The sequence below is a fragment of the Gossypium arboreum genome, chromosome 7 (genome assembly GCF_025698485.1).
Source record: "Gossypium arboreum isolate Shixiya-1 chromosome 7, ASM2569848v2, whole genome shotgun sequence".
NCBI lineage: Eukaryota > Viridiplantae > Streptophyta > Magnoliopsida > Malvales > Malvaceae > Gossypium > Gossypium arboreum.
Genome location: NC_069076.1, coordinates 84,558,924 through 84,570,632, shown reverse-complemented (window position 1 = coordinate 84,570,632; position 11,709 = coordinate 84,558,924). Strand labels below are relative to the sequence as shown.

The following is an 11,709-nucleotide window of genomic DNA, read 5'->3' as shown; positions in this document are numbered from 1 at the left end:
TTACTTTCTTGAAGTTCAAAATACAAAAGAAAACAATACACATCCCAAAACCCATACCCAAAATCAATCATTAAATCATGATTGGATTCATAATTGTAATATACCTAGACCTAGGTTTTGTTTACTATTGTTTTTCTAAGTACTTTTGGAAGGTTTATTTTATAAAATAATTTAAAATAATTTAAATATAAAAATGGAATGGGAAATAGATTAATTACGAAATTGAGATTCTTTTATAATAAATATCAATGTCGTTTGACTGGTTAGCAGCATCATCTTATTTTTTTTATTTTTTTAAAAATATAATTTTTTTATTGGTACTGTTTGATACAATGGTAGTACCGATATGTAGTCTTTAAAAATATATGTATTTTCAATTGTATAGCTTAAAAATATGGGAAAAATATTTTTTTATAGATGTCGCCTAACGCATTGGCGGCACCGGTTTAATTTTATTTTAAAAATGGCTAACACAAAAAAAAAGCTTTAAAAAAAAGTTGAAGGATATTGTTGATGCCTAGTCAGGCGGCATCAGGTTAAAATTTTTAAAAATATGACCGTTATGAGAAAAAAATATTTTTAGTGGGTGCCGTTAGTCAATGTGGCAACACCAATACCCTATATATACCACTCTCCCGACGAAAAAAAAACCAAATTTTGATTACTTATAGTTATAGTTTCAAGCAGACAAAACAAGAGAAGAGAAGGGAAGAAAAAAGGATGCTAGAAATTAAAATTGAAGATAAATTTTCATTTGAGAAATTCAGGGTTTTTTTACCTCAGAAATCAAGTTTGAATTGATAATATTAGTTTTTAATTACTTTTTACTTTTTTATTTATTTATTTTACTATTATGTATAATGTGACTATATATTGATAATTAATAGTATGAGATGCAAGTTATATTTTTGTAATAGGAACTAATATTTTTTTTGTTTTTAATTTATTTTACTGATTTAGTATCAAAGATGAATAATCAATTCATCGTATATGTTCATTGCGATGGGATCATTTTTCAAACAGAAGTCAGTTGTATACTTGAATCACCTTATCAAACAGGATTGAGGTTTAATAAAAGTAAAAACTCGACAAAATGAAACAAAAAAATTAGTGCGAACATTGCTTGACATTGTAGGAAGAGGTTGTCCAATCTATTTTACAAATTTTTAGTTTCATCAAACCTGTTCAAAATATAGGAGATAAAACTTGTAGCAGATGATGATGTGGAAACTATGACGTAGAGAAAGAAAGAAAGAAAGAAAGGTTGCTTGGGTTGAATCGAGGTGTGATTGATCGGTCACGTCAATGGTAGGCATCAAGCCGATGCAGCTTTTTTTTTTTTGTGTCAACCATTTTTTAAAATTAAATTGGTGTCGCAAATGTGTTAAGCAACACCCATAAAAAAAAATAATTTTCATTTTTTTAAACCATCGTGTATATAGTTGAAAATGCAAGTATTTTTAAAGAATACATACCAGTGCCGCCATTGTGTCAAGGGGAATCAATAAAAAATCATTTTTCTTAAAAACCATATTATTGCATGATGATTGGGGGAAAAATAGGGCGATGCCACCAACCAGTCAGGCAGTACCGATCTTCATTGTAGAAAATATCTCATTTTCATAATGGGTAAAATATAAAATTGCTACCTGAAATCGTTCATTTATCCTAGATTGGTACTTGTAGTTTTTTTTGTCCCAGATTGGTACCCGAACTTTTTATCCGTCAACTAGTTTGATACTTTTTTTAATGTCATTAAGTTTGAGCAGGGGACAAAATAGAATTGTGACATGTGGTATAATGATATCATCATGATGTCATAATTTAAAAATATATTAAAAATTAATAAAGTAATATTTTTAAAAACTATTTTCATGTCTTTTATTTTTTCCTTCTTTTTATAGGTTTTCCTTTTTCTTCTTTCCAATTTCAATTTCTTTTATTTTTCCTTCTTCCTTCGATGAACCCTAGCCGCCACTATCGTTGTCGTCTGAGCTCCGGTTGGGCATCATTAGAACACTCCTCTCGCTGCAGCAAAATTGACTTTTAGTGGCGTTTTTTTGACCGATAAGCGCCGTTAAAACTATTTGCGGCGTTTTTACAAGCGCCACAAAAAACACCGTTAAAGTTTGTGACATTTATTTGAAAAAAACGCCGCTAAAGAACATGAGCTTTAGCCGCACTTTAACCACAAACGCCGCTAAAGTACATGACCTTTAGCGGTGCTTTCACCACAAACGCCGTTAAAGAACATGACCTTTAGCGGCGCTTTCACCATAAACGCCGCTAAAGAACATCACCTTTAGCGGCGTTTTCACCACAAACGCAGCTAAAAGTAGCGTTCTTTAGCGGCGTTTTTACGAAAAATGCCAATAACTTTGGCAGATTTGCAATATCACTTTTCTACCCGTATCCAACCCTTCCTATAGCTTGAAATTCAGCCAAAAACGACAAATCTAAATGATACTTCAAATTCAACGAATGATATATGATATAAATTAATAAATGAAGTATAATTCAAAATATTCTTACAATAATATTAAAAGTTACAATGTTAAAAAGATTCTTACAATAAGAAAACAAATGTCTAAGATGGCGGATTTTGTGACTGTTGAAACATTGTCATCATATTCTGAAGCTGTAACTGGAGTTCGTCATACTTTCTGCTCTGCTCTACTTCCCTCGCTGCTGCCTCCGCTCTAAGTTGAGCTATTTGCTCAATTGTACTCGCTTGCATCTGAGCGATCTGGTCTCTTAACCTCTAAATTTCAGCTTGAGCTTGACTCCCCGAAGGCATGTATTGCTGCGAGCTAGATCCAAAATATTGGGTTGGGTTAACACCAAATCCTTAAAATCGAGCCCGGCCATACCTTTCAGTAATAATTCTGTTATCAATGTTCTCAAGATTAACAGAACTATCACTCGAAGTAATCGCTTCATACTTCACCTTTTTATCCTTTAATTTCTCCTAATAAATCAATCAAAGAGTTAGAAACGAAATATATAATAAAAACAAATACAAAATAACTTAACATTATTTAAAACTACTAATGACAAATTAAACCATTATAATTAAACATTATAAATATTTAAAATAAATCAAATTTTATTAAGTAAATATACCATAATTTCTTCAGCTTCAGAAGTCATTGGAGATCTATTTTTCTTCATATGCGTAATGTCAAAAAGCTGAAGACGTCCAAATTTTTGACTAGAAGAGCGTTCCTATAATATAGTAATAAAAATATTATTTAATAGAAAGTAATTAATATATGACACAATTAATAATTTTAAAATACCTAGGCCTCAACTACATAAGCAAAACTTTTGGACCCTGCTGTGTGCGTGAATTTTTGTTTTTCCTTGCTGCTTGTTCCAACTCGCTTACAGCCCTACATTATGAAATTATTATTACGTATATAGTAAACACTATAAATCGAAATAATTATAAGAGTTTGGAAGTACGTAATACCTCTTCTTTCTTTGAATTCCAAAATCGAACTGTATCTTCCCATTGATACCTTAGCATTCCGGATGGGACATTTCGTAATTTCTCTTCAAGGCTTATATTTTTCTTAAAATATTCTTTCTTTAAATTGCTTTTATGGTCTCTCAATTTTTTTCCCAATGCCTTCTTGACATAAGTATCCGAGACCTCTAAAGCAAATCTCTCCTACAAAAAACACAAGTTTAGAAAGTAAATATAAATGAAACTTAAACCAAAGTATTATAAATTACATTCAAGTTTCGTTACCTTAATATTATCGAGAGCTTGATTTTTGTTACTATCTGGCATTTGATGCCATGACTCGTAGTTGATAGGCAACATATTAGCATTTTGTGCTATAATGCCCAAATATCCTGCTAAAAGTCGAGCTTCTGATCCAACAGGCTGACCAAGATTGTTTCTAGATACTTTGACACGCTCGACAAGATTTAACTTGTATAAATCTTTAAGTAGCGTATGTCATCGACCTCTACGCGTCCCACCACTTTCAGCTGAAAAATGGTATATTATAATATAATAATTTGAAAAAGAAATCAATAATAAAGTCAACACGCATGTAAATTAAATTTAACTTTACTTTGAACTTCTACAGGTTCGTCAGGTGTTTTCGGACATTCGAAGATCCAATAGCAGTCTGTTGTTCACTATTTGTTTCTTCCGAATTTGGATTATTTTGAACGATACTTAGATTTCGTAATCTTTTTCTAGGCATTTTTCCTACAAGACACATAAAATAGTTGAAACTTTAGTAACTAATTACAACAATAATAGTAGATATAAAATAGTTGAAATATTTAACAAGATCAAGATTTAAATTATAATATAACATATAATTAAAAAAATCGTAAAATTTTACTACATCATAATTCGTAAATATCTTCATCCACATCCTGGCGAACCCATTGAAGTTATGTACTAGTACTAGAGATATTTTCATTTAAGTTTTGTTCTGGAAAAGGCAAAGTTTCTGATCTTTCAACGATGTCATCTCTACTTCTATTACCCATGTCAAACAAGTCTCTAGGGGTGTTTCGGGTTACAACGTACCAACCCTCATCAGTTGGATCTTTCGAGTAAAAAACTTGTTTCACTTGAGAAGAAAACACATACGGCTCATCTATCAATTGTTGTCCATGTGAATCAATAGAGAGAAATTTACCATTGTAAAACTAAATTGATCTTTTTTAATTTCGCGAGCAATATTAACATCAGCCCAATCATATCGAAATAAGACAACTTTCCATTTTCCATAGTAATCCAACTCAATAATATCAGTAAGAAGTCCGTAATACTCCACATTTCTTTCAACAGGATTACTGTCCCTAGCACTAGCATAACTTGTAATTGAAGAATTAACAACTATTCCACAATTTTGAGTTCTCCTCAATCTCTCGCGATATTTTGTATGAAATTTGAATCCATTGATGAGGAAGGCACTATATCTTTTTACTACTCTATTCGAACATTGGGAAAGCCATTTAACTTCATCATTGACGTCCTTCCCACTCCAAACCTATTGAATCGAAAGTAAATTGAGTAATTATAAATGTTATGAGAAAACGTTCTTATTTGTCAATAAAAGCTTTAGTTGCATACCGTTTGGCTTAACCATTCATGAAAAGATTTTGTGTATAACTTATTAATCTCTCGATGTTGTAATCTTCGGGAGCATGAACGAGATCTCAAGATTTATTTGTACTCACTATGTTAAAAAGAGGTTTAATTGGTTAGAAGATAAGCAAATAAAAAAGATGAATATTTATCAAATTTTAGAACTTACTTGCATAATGGTTCAATTGAATCATGATGAAAAAGAACATATCGATGTGCTTGTACCCAAGATCTATCATCTAATTCTGCAATTTCAACTTTACCGATTGGTTCTCTATAACTTTGAAATAAATAAGTTTTGGCGAAGTTATGATCAGTGAGCCCAGCATTTCTACTTGGTCTATTCAGTCTTGTTTCAACATCTTCTAAATATCTAGAACAGAAAGTCATACACTCCTCTGCCAAGTAACATTAAACAATTGATCCTTCTGGATAACACTTAATACGACAATAAGACTTCAATTTGCATAGGAACCTAAACACGATATACAACATTATCAAAAGTTGTAACTAAAGGTACATAGGTGAATGAATAAATACTTTACAAATAAATTAGCACCTTTCTATAGGATACATCCACCGATAAAAAATCGGTCCACAAATTATTGCTTCGTGAGGGAGATAGATTAGCAAGTGCACCATAATAGTGAAGAAGGAAGATGGAAAGATCTTCTCAAAATTGCATAAAGTCAAAGCGGCTCGATCTTATACGTTCTCAAGTTCTTCAACATTCAAAACTTTGCCACAAATAGCTTTCATTATATTGGATAGTTTAATTATACAGGACGTCACCTTTTTTGACATACAGCACCGTAAAGCAACTGGCAGTAAATCTTGCATCAAGATGTGATAATCATGTGATTTTAAGGAATATAGTCTTTGATCTTTAAGACTCACACATCGAGATATATTTAATGCATACGCATCTGGGACCTTTATATCCTTCAACACCATACAGAACACTTCTTTCTCTTCCTTCGACATTGCAAAAATAGAAAGTGGCAATCGATATTTCCCATTGGAAAGTACTTAGGGATGAAGATCACGTCGAATTCCCATGTTAACTAAATCAAGTTGACTCTGAAGATTATCTTTCGATTTTCCATTGATATTCAAAATTGTCCCAATGATGTTCTCGCAAACATTCTTCTCAATATGCATGACATCAAGATTGTGTCGTAAAATGTGATGCTCCCAATAAGATAACTCAAAAAAATACTTCTTTTTTTCCACAAGTCCGCTTCATTAGGTTTGCCTTCTTCATCAGATTCATCATCAGATTCATCTCTCGATCTTCTCTTTGTTTGCGTGTTGGGTAGTTGATTCATCTTACAATAACTGAAATTGATATCTTTCAAGATGAACAAGATTTCAGATCCAACGGTCTGCTCATGAGCTTATTTGAACTTTTCAGTACCGTCAAATAGAGTCCTCTAAAATCTAAATCTATGATTTCCATCTAACCACCGACGATGCCCTATATAAGAGAACTTCTTCCCATTATATAACCACTTCGAACATGTTTGCACAGCACAACAAGGACAAGCATAACGCCCTTTGGTACTCCAACCAGTTAAATTGGCATAAGCTGAGAAATCATTAATAGTCCACAACAAAGCTGCACGTAAATAAAAGTTCTCCTTTCTCAATACATCATATGTCTCAACACTCGCCCATAACTGTTTTAACTCTTCAATAAGTGGCTGCAAATAAATATCAATATCATTTTTGGGACCTTTCTCTCTAGGGATAATCATAAATAAGATAAAAGACTATTGCTTCATGCAAAGCCATGGAGGCAAATTGTAAGGAACAAGTACTACAGGCCAAGTACTGTACGAAGTGCTCATGCTTTTATAAGGACTAAATCCATCAGATGCTAGCCCAAGTCTCACACTCCGAGGATTGCTTGCAAAGCTTGGAAATTTACTGTCAAATGATTTTTAAGCTAAAGAATCCGCAGGATGCCTTAATAATCCATCATCGGTTCGTTGATCATAATGCCACGTCATAGACTCGGCTGTCTTTAACGACATGAAAAGCCTTTGAAGCATTGGTATTAGCAGAAAATATCGTAAAATCTTTATTGGCTTCTTTCTTGACTGTGTCTCATATTCATCCTCATTCACATCTTCTGTATTTCTATTCATCTAATGAGATTTACCGCAAACGTGACAAGACTGTTGGTTTTTTCGATCACCCCAATACAATATGCAATCATTTGGGCAACTATGAATTTTGTTTTACCCAAGGCCTAAATCTTTAATCAGTTTCTTCATATCTTTGCATGAATGAGGGATTTTTGCAAACGGAAACATATCTCTCAAAAACTCTAACAGCATTGTCAAAGAGTTTCTGGTCCACCCTCCCAAACATTTTAAGTGAAAAAAACGAATGCAGAAAGACATTTTTGAAAATTTGATCCATCATAAAGTTCTTCATTCATTTCATTAAGTAACGTGTAGAACTTCGCTGCTTCTTCATTTGGCTCTTCATCAGGTACACTTCTTCCTGTTTCGGTAAAAGCATTTCCACCAAGATTATAACCATCGGATGCAACAAAGTCAGGTGGAAAACGATAACAAACCATGACTGCGCATATTAAATGCATCCCGTAACATACCTTCCATGTCATCTTCTCTAACAGACTGATGGTAAGCACTATAAGGATATGTCGAATTAATCGTTGAAGAGGTTCTACTAGGTGTACACTCTCCATGGAAAATCCATTTTTTATACCCTCGAATAAAGCCATCAACAATTAGATGTTCGTAGACAACTTCACGAAAATGCCAATTGATGTTGCTACACTTCTTACACGGGCAAAGAATCATATTCTCTTAGCTTGCATTTTGAAATGCAAAATTTAGAAAAGTTTATACTCCATTTCGATAGTCGTTGCTTACCCTTGACAATTTCATCCAACTCCTATCCATTTCGTAGTTCTTTAAGTCTAAACTTGACAATAAATTACACAAGTAAGTTGTTTATTTATAAGTATAATTAAGTTATGTAAATTATGATATGATATGATATGATATGATATCTATTTATGTATTATGTAAGTTATGTGAGTTATGTAACTTATGTAAGTTATGTAAGTAATGTGAGTTATGTAAGTTATGTAAATTATGTAAGTTATGAAATTTAAACTTTATTAGATTAAATTAAATTTATTTAAATTATGTAAGTTATGAAATTTAGATATATATTTCTATTTTGGTTATAATATGTTTTGAATTTATATATATTTTATGAATTAAATTTATTTTTTACACAAATAATAACACTTCTTTTATTTTATTATTATTTTCAATACTTAAACTATCATTTCATTATATATTTTAATTCATATGATTAGGAAAAAATTAGCACGTGAAGCTATTAAAATGAATCACATCACTTTCTTTTTATTTTTTATATTATGTAAATTATATTGGTTAAAAAATTAAAATATAACATATAAATAATTCAAATAAATGTATATTTATTTTTTTAAAATTTCAAAAATATATAAATGTAAATTTTGAAAAGTCAAAATAGTATATAAAAACTTTAAATATTTATAAAATAGAAAAATAGTTAAATTTTTAAAAAATTTACAAGATTGCAAAAAGATTTAACTTTGGAAATTTTTTAAAAATTCTAGAAAAACTGAAATATTTTTAAAAATTGCAAAAAATATAATTTCTATAGAAGAATTTGAATTTTTTTAAAAAGTATATTAAAATTCAAAATAAAATTTGTGCAACGATAATCAACGCCGCCAAAGTCGATGGTATTTTAAAAATATCTTAACGTTTTAAATTTATTTTATATTTTGAAATATTTCAATAAACATGAATGTTACGTGTTTCAATTTAAATGGTTACAGATGTCACGTGACATATTTTGAATTAAACAATACTAATTGATTTTTAAAAACTTTTATAAAAGTTGAACATAAGCGGTAATATAATAATAATAATTTAAGTATCAAATAGAGACAAAAAAAGATATCAAAATAAAAAGATCGAATATAGTCGAAGAATCAAATTGAGCATTAAGCTTAAATAAAAGTACAAAATAAAAGTCCATTATTAAATAATTCTATGTATAGCAGGAGCGAGACACATTATAACCAAAACTGTAACACCCTCTAACCCTAAACTGTCTCAGGAACAGGGTTACAAGGCATTACCGGACAATCGGACAATTTAAAAATAATATTCAAATAATTATCAAACATATTATAATATGGTTATAAATTCATATAAGCTTTTACTAATTGTCTCTCTTTTTCTTTTCTTTTTTTTTTCTTTTTTAAAAAAATTTCAATATAACCCTTTTATAAGTATCTAACCTTCCTTGATTCAAATCACAACCAATTCAAAACCAATATCACAATTCATACAATTTCATATTTAAATACACCTAAACATAGCTTAACATCAACTCAGTAATTTACTAAGTAAACATTTGTATATATTGTTTAATTAAATAAACTTCATTCATTCTATTTCAACTTGTTCCTAACTATACCAAATATGTTATGATAATTCTATTTCTATTTCATTAAACCAAGTATCAAAAATCATATTAGTATTAATTATACCAAATATATCTAATTATACCAAATATATCATATAAATTTTCATACCATTTCATTGTTTAAACACCAAAATATCAAATATCACTCTTTACAACAAAAATCATATAGCATTTTAAAGTATTAAAATAACACCTATGTACATGCCACTTTTACCAAAAGAAGAATACATCACCGAGTTTGCTCTAGAATCGGGATCGCTTGGACGCTAAACCGAGACTCTGAATACCTATTAACCTGCGCACGGAAGCAACAGTACGCTGAGTATTTCATACTCAGTGGTATTACCATAATTCAAATTATAAACATATCAATCATATAAATTAATTCATATAACTTTAATTTTTATTAAACTAATTTAAACATAAATTTGCCATTAAATTTGTCATTCTCAATATATTCATATAATTTAATTTAGCTATTCGTCAATTAAAATCATAAACATTCATATTGAACCATTATCTAATTCATGAACCATTAGTTCATGCTTTCTATTCTCATACTCACATTCAAATTACATTTTCAATTCATGTTCCATTCTTACATTTCTTCCAGTGGCTCAACCAATTCACTTTATTCAACTTAACTATTCTTTTAATTACCCCTATTAACAGACTCGGACTTCGGCGAATACACGGATCCAACCAAACACACCAGTTTGGCATCCAGTGCCTTATTAGATAGTTCGAAGCAAAGTTGACACCCAGTGTCTCATCGGCTTAGCCGAAGTAAAGTGGTACCCAGTACCTCATCGAATCTATCCGAAGTAATAGTATGACGCCCAGTGTCTCATCGACTCGAGGTCGAAGTATCCCTGAACACTTCCAATCCTATAGCATGCCAACTATATCCGACTCATCCCGACTAGTTCAAAGGGTTTCTAGATCATATATAAATCTCAATTCAATTCAATCGCAATTTCTCACATTTTCAATTTAATCATTTTCCACTTTTCAATCAATTTTCAATACACATATTTATAATTCAATACACTTTCTCAATTCAATATGCATTTCAATTATTCACATATAATCACAATTCAATAATATTTCATACAATTTAATACTAATACTTACCATGCATATTAACTTAACATTCAACAATTAATAATAATTAAATTGAATTATAGTAATACTAACACGTATTTCTCATTCAATTCAATTTTCTAAATTCAATTCAATAAAATTACTTACTTCAATATTTACTTACTATAAAATAAACAAATTTAAAATTAATACTTAATAATAAATAACTTGAATTATAGTAAAACAAATACTTAATAATAAATAACTTGAATTATAATAATACAAACCCGAATTTCTCGATTACTCCTTGATAACTTTTTCCTTTCCTTTTTGTGCCAATGCCCGGGTTCTTTGTTAGCTACGAAAATAATAGTAATTTACATTATTATTTACAGCATTAATTATAATAAATAATTAAATTTCTAAACAATTCCTACCTTACTCTCAATTCAATCCTAACTAAACTTACTTACTTTCTTAATCCAATTCACTCTCTTTTTCATTCAAATTTTGTCTAAACTCATATTTAACTATAAAATTTCCAGCATATTTTCTTAATTTCGAAATTTCTTTAATTTAGTCCCTACAACATAAAACTTATAACTTCTTTTACAATTTAATCCTTTATTCAATTCTAACTTAGAATTCATTCAATTTAATCCCTAATTCCATAATTTGTTCAACATAAACCCTACTTGAACACCTATAAACTCTTAAAATATCAACTTAATTTCAATAAAACCTTGTTTAAACTTCTAAAACATCAAGATTAACTAGAAAGGACTTAATTAACTTACCAATCAAAGATTCAAGCTTCAAATCCTCAGTTTTCTCTTTTATTTTTTTTTCTTTCTCTTTTTCTCCCCTCTTCCCGTTTTCAATTCTGTTTCTATTCTCTTTTGTTTCTTTATTTCTCTTTTATATTTCCTTTACTAATAAATATCTATTTAAAAATAAATATTAGTATTACATTTGGT

The 11,709-nt window shown here is 29.9% G+C and overlaps 1 long non-coding RNA gene across 1 annotated transcript; it reads right to left on the bottom strand.

Annotated features, from left to right (window-relative positions):
* Positions 1-9,719: 9,719 nt before the first annotated feature.
* LOC108488740 (uncharacterized) lies at positions 9,720-11,077 on the bottom strand. Its single transcript, XR_001871809.2, has 2 exons — positions 11,020-11,077; positions 9,720-9,944 (listed from the first exon to the last, which is right to left on the bottom strand). It is a non-coding gene; the product is annotated as an uncharacterized LOC108488740 (long non-coding RNA).
* Positions 11,078-11,709: the final 632 nt, after the last annotated feature.